Source organism: Callithrix jacchus, chromosome 1 (genome assembly GCF_049354715.1).
Source record: "Callithrix jacchus isolate 240 chromosome 1, calJac240_pri, whole genome shotgun sequence".
NCBI classification, from domain to species: domain Eukaryota; kingdom Metazoa; phylum Chordata; class Mammalia; order Primates; family Cebidae; genus Callithrix; species Callithrix jacchus.
This window is the reverse complement of record NC_133502.1, coordinates 111,325,532-111,331,159: the sequence shown is the minus strand read 5'-3', so window position 1 is coordinate 111,331,159 and position 5,628 is coordinate 111,325,532. Positions and strand designations below refer to the sequence as shown.

General features: G+C 51.0%; 1 long non-coding RNA gene across 1 annotated transcript; it reads left to right on the top strand.

Moving 5' to 3' along the window:
* Positions 1-1,918: 1,918 nt before the first annotated feature.
* On the top strand, positions 1,919-4,731 carry LOC118142844 (uncharacterized). Its single transcript, XR_013526629.1, has 4 exons — positions 1,919-2,333; positions 2,503-2,571; positions 2,679-2,737; positions 3,031-4,731. It is a non-coding gene; the product is annotated as an uncharacterized LOC118142844 (long non-coding RNA).
* Positions 4,732-5,628: the final 897 nt, after the last annotated feature.

The following is a 5,628-nucleotide window of genomic DNA, read 5'->3' as shown; positions in this document are numbered from 1 at the left end:
CCCAGCTCCCACCCCACCCACCCTGATCCTCTTTCCAGGGGGAAGGGGCCAGGCAACCTAGTTAGGGGAGAGGAGGCCACACTCCCTGTTCTCCAGCCCAGCCCTGCTTCCTCCCAACCCCCAAAACTCAACTTTGGTGCCATCACTCTTAACAGCATGGATGCAACCAGTGAGCATGACTCTGTGGGTGAGTGTTGGGGAGCCAGTCCCCTGCCCTGTGCCTCACTTCTGTCCCCCAGCCCGGCGTCTCTCCAGTCTTCTCCTGCCCCTGTATGGTCAGACTGGTTGTGGTGATGATCGCACACTAAAGTGTAAACTTTAAATGAGTAAATTGGGCAGGGCACAGTGGTTCACGCCTGTAATCCCAGCACTGGCCAACATGGTGAAACCCCATTTCTATTAAGAATACAAAATTCAACCAGGTGTGATGGTGGGCGCCTGTAGCTACTTGGGAAGCTGAGGCAGGAGAATCGCTTGAACCCAGGAGGCCAAGGCTGCAGTGAGCTGAGATCACACCAGTACACTCCAGCCTGGGTGACAAGAGTGAAACTTTTTCTCAAAAAATGAAATAAAATAAAATAAAAATAAATAAATGGGTAGCTTGTATGTGAACGATCCCTCAGTAAAGCTGGTTTATCTTATTTTTTGTTTTGTTTTGCTCTTTTGCCAGGCTTAAGTGCAGTGGCACGATCTCAGCTCACTGCAACCTTCACCTCCTGGGTTCAAGTGATTCTCCTGGCTCAGCCTCCCAAGTAGCTGGGGTTACAGGTGCATGCCACCACACCCAGGTAACATTTTTGTATTTTTATTAGAGACAGGGTTTCACCATGGTGGCCAGGATGGTGTGGATCTCCTGACCTCATAATCTGCCCACCTTGGCCTCCCAAAGTGCTGGGATTATGGGAGTGAGCCACCACACCCAGCCAAAGCTGGTTGATTTAAAACAACAATAACAAAAAACAGGCTAGGTGCAGGGGCTCACATTTGTAATTCCAGCACTTTGGGAGGCCAACGCAGGAAGATTGCTTGAGCCCAGGTGTTTCAGACAAGCATGGGCAACATAGCAAGACCCCATCTTTACTCAAAATGAAAATTTAGGTCAGGCACAGTGGCTCACACTTCTCATGGAGAACTTTGGGAGGCCAAGGCAGGTGGATCACGAGGTCAAGAGAGTAAGACCACCCTGGCCAACATGGTGAAATCCTATCTTTAATAAAAATAGAAAAATTAGCTGGCCGTGGTGCCAGCTACTCAGGAGGCTGAAGCAGGAGAATTGCTAAAACCTGGGAGGTGGAGACTGCAGTAAGCCAAGATCTCACCACTGCACTCCAGCCTAGCAACAGAACAGACTCTGTCTGGAAAAACAATGAAAATTTAGCCAGCTCCCCCCCACCACCTAATCTCCTCTCCCTGTATGGTCAGGCTGGGTGAGTACCAGCAAGTAAGGGAGACCTGTGGGGATTGCTCCCGTGTGAGGCCCCTAGGAAATGGGCCTCAGCATACGGTGAGCTTGAGCCCGGACACAGATCCCCGGTTGGGGGAGTCGAGCTGAGGGAAAGCAGGAACCGAGAGAGGGACTATGTTATTCTAAATAATTAACAGACATTACTTTATGGATATGAGGACTTGGGAGGCAATGTGTCCACTTTTGGCTCCTTATGGTTTATTGCTTGATTGTGTTCATTTTGGACCCTTGTTACCTTAATTGTAAAATATTAACTTAAATATTTACACTTGGTAACTTACCGTAACTTACTGGGCGTAACTGTAACTTACTTACCATAGCTTACAGGGTGTAACTGTAACTTACTTACCATAGCTTACAGGGTGTGACCGTAACTTACTTACCTTGATCTATTGGGTGTAACCTACTTACTGGAAGTAACCTACTTACTGGGCTTAACTTACTGGGCGTAACTTGCTTACTGTAACTTAAGTACGTTGATCTGGCGTAAACAACTTCAACTTCAGAAAAGTATATAATGAAACATATTGCAAAAATAAAATTGCTGCATGGGCATAGCGCATGTAGCCCTCCAGACCTCGCTCTTTTCTATCTCCTTTTTTTCCGGCGCACGCTCTCTTCCAGGTTTGGAACCCTCTCGCTGGACGAGATTCCCGGGCTCATGTTCAGTTCACAACAGCTGGCGCCCAACATGGGGCGAGTCAGTTCACAACAGGAGAGGCTTGGTGACTGGGAACCTTTTCTTTCTCCCAGCTGAGTTCCTGTTCTGGGCTGCATTCTTCATGACCCATCTCAGCAGGATGGCCAGGGACCTCATCCTCTGCGGCACCAAGGAATTCAGCTTCCTGCAGCTCTCAGATGCCTACAGGTAAGCCCCAAGCTGCCACTTCCACCTGCCCCTCCCAGCCTCTATATTCCCTATCCCCCTTGAGCATGGCATCCTTCCTCCCCACCCCACCCCTCTGCCAGACCTGGCCAGTGAGGTGGTGGACCAGCGAAGGGCCCAGCCCCTTCAGTGCCTGCATCTCTGTCCCCAGCACCAGAAGCAGCCTGATGCCCCAGAAGAAAAACCCCAACAGCTTGGAGCTGATCTGGAGCAAGGCGGGGTGTGTGTTTGGGCGGGTGAGCAAGGCAGGGAGAGGAGTGTGGATGATGGGGGGTGCACAAGGGGCAGGATCCCGGGTCCAGCCCCTGTGCCTCCCTCTTCCCGCAGTGTGTGGGCTCCTCATGACCCTCAAGGGACTTCCCAGCACCTACAACAAAGACCTACAGGTACGAGACTGGGGACGGTGGCTGGGGGAGGCCTGCCTGCATACACACCACGTGCCAGTTCTTGGGGCTCTGGCACACCCAGGCAGGGGCCCCTGGGATTGCCATAGCTATTCTCCTCCTATGCATTCAGCCCCATCTGTGGCCGCCCTTAGAGCTCTCTGGCCTTCCTTTGCTTGGGTACTGAGTGTTCTTCCCATGGAAGGCAGCAGGGATGCCCAGTGTGGGTTGGGGCTGTGGGAACCCTGGGTTCCAGGGGGCTGCTAGGCCCTCACCTCCTGCCATGTGCCTTCCAGAAAGGCAAGGAAGCTGTGTTTAAACTGTCAGACACCGTGAGTGCTGTGCTCCAGGTGGCCACCGGCATCATCTCTACGCTGCATGCAAGACTACACCCACCTGCCTCTCCTCCCCTAGATCCCAGGCACTAGGGTGGGCTTGCCAGGAGGGTGGCCTTGGGAGGAGGGAGGAGGGGCCGGAGGGCCTGGGGTAGGGAGGGAGAGGTGTGCTCACTCCTACTCCTGGGGAACAGGGAAGGGATAGAAACTGCTGCCATGCAGTGGAAGTAGATGGGTCTCAAGGGACCTGGGGCCCATCAACTGGCCTGACCAGAACCCTTTTAAAAAAAGAAAAGGGTTTATTTATATAAAAAGTTGGCACAGTGGCTCATGCCCAGAATCCCACCCTTTGAGAGGCCAAGGCAGGAGGATCACTTGAATTCAGGGGTTTGAGACCAGCCTAGTCAACACAGTGAAACCTCATCTCTACTAAAAATACAAAATTTAGCCGGGTGTGGTGGCAGATTCCTGTAATCCCAGCTACTCAGGAGGCTGAGGCAGGAGAATCACTTGAACCCAGGAGATAGTTGTTGCAATGAGCCGAGATCATGTTATTGCACTCTAGCCTGGACAACAGAGTGAAACTCCATCTTCAAATATATAAATAAATTAAAATCTAAATAATATATTTTGTAGCAACAGAGCTTCTCTGTCACCCAGGCTGGAGTTCGGCGGTGCAGTAGCTCACTGCAGCCTCGAGCTCAAGTGATCCTCTCACCTCAATCTCCAGAATAGCTGGGACTACAGGCGTGCACCCCCAAGCCTGGCTAATTTTTTTTTATAGAGACAGGGTCTCCCTATGTTGCCCTGGTCTTGAACACTTGGCTTGACCCCAAGCCATTTTTTCCACCTTTATCTCCCAAAGTGCGAGGATTACAGGCATGAACCACTTTGCCTGGCTGATTGCTATTATGGGAAATTTCTGTATATAACAGCTAGAAAATGCATAATGAGCCCTATGTACTGACACCCAGCTTCAATAATAATCAATGCACGGACATTCTGGCTCCAGCTGTCTTTACCCACAGCCCTCCCCCTCCCCAACTCCTTCAACCCCTTATTATCTCAAAGCAAATTCTCATCATTGTATCATTTCATTTCTAAATAGTTCAGAATGTATCTTGAAATCATTGTTTTTTGGTTGGGTGCAGAAGCTCACACCTGTAATCCCATCACTTTGGGAGGCTAAGGTGGGCAGGAAGTCAGGAGTTTGAGATCAGCCTGGCCAACATGGCGAAACCCAGTCTCTCCTAAAACTTGAAAAATTAGCTGGGTGTGGTGGCACACGCCTGTAATCCCAGCTACTGGGTGGGTGAGGCAGGAGAATCACTTGAAGCTGGTAGATGGAGATTGCAGTGAGCGGAGGTGGTACCATTGCACTCCCACCTGTGTGGCAGAGCTCCTTCTCGAAGCAAACAAACAAAAGCATATTTCTTGAAGCTACCACCCCAACTAGCAGTGCCAGTATCACTTAAGAACTCCTGAGAAATGCAATGTGAGGCCCCACCTTAGATGGCTGAACTAGAGACTCAGGTGGTCCCCAGCAATTGGTATTTTTAACAGATTCTTCGTTCGTTAGGCCTGGTAGCTCATGCCTGTAATCCCAGCACTTTCAGAGGCTGAGGCAGGAGCATGGCTTGAGCCCAGGAGTTCAATACCAGCCTTAGCAACATAGCAAAACACTGTCTCTAAAATTAAAAACATTAAATTATCCAGTCGCGATGGCGTGTACTTGTGGTCCCAGCCACTCAGGAGACTGATGTGCAAGGATCCCCTGAGTCCAGGACATCAATGATGCAGAGAGCCATGATTGCGCCATTGCACTCCAACCTGGGTGACAGAGCAAGGCCCTGTCTCAAAAAAAGCCCAAAACAGGCTGGGCACAGTGGCTCACACCTGTCATCCTAGCGCTTTGGGAGGCAGAAGTGAGCAGATGACAGATTCGAGAGATCAAGACCATCCTGGCCAACATGGTGAAACCCCGTCTCTATCAAACATACAAAAAAAATTAGCTGGATGTGGTGGCGCGTGCCTGTAGTCCCAGCTAGTCAGAGGCTGAGGCAGGAGAATCACCTGAATCCAGGAGGCAGAGGTTCAGTGAGCCAAGATTGCACCACTGCACCAGCCTGGTGGACAGATCTGTCTCGGAAAGACTAGCCCCAAACAACAACGAATTAGCTGGGCATGCTGGCATACACACCTGTAGCTCCAGTTACTCGGACGGCCTAGGCTGGAAGATCACTTGAGCTAGGTAGGCCCAGGTTCCAGTGAGCTCTGATGGCCACTGCACTCGCACTCCAGCATGGGTGGCAGAGCAAGACCCTGTCTCCTAAAGAAGAAAACGGAGGCCGGGCACGGTGGCTCAAGCCTGTAATCCCAGCACTTTGGGAGGCCGAGGCAGGTGGATCACGAGGTCAAGAGATCGAGACCATCCTGGTCAACATTGTGAAACCCCATCTCTACTAAAAATACAAAGGATTAGCTGGACATGGTGGCGTGTGCTACTCAACTACTCAGGAGGCTGAGGCAGGAGAATTGACTGAACCCAGGAGGCGGAGG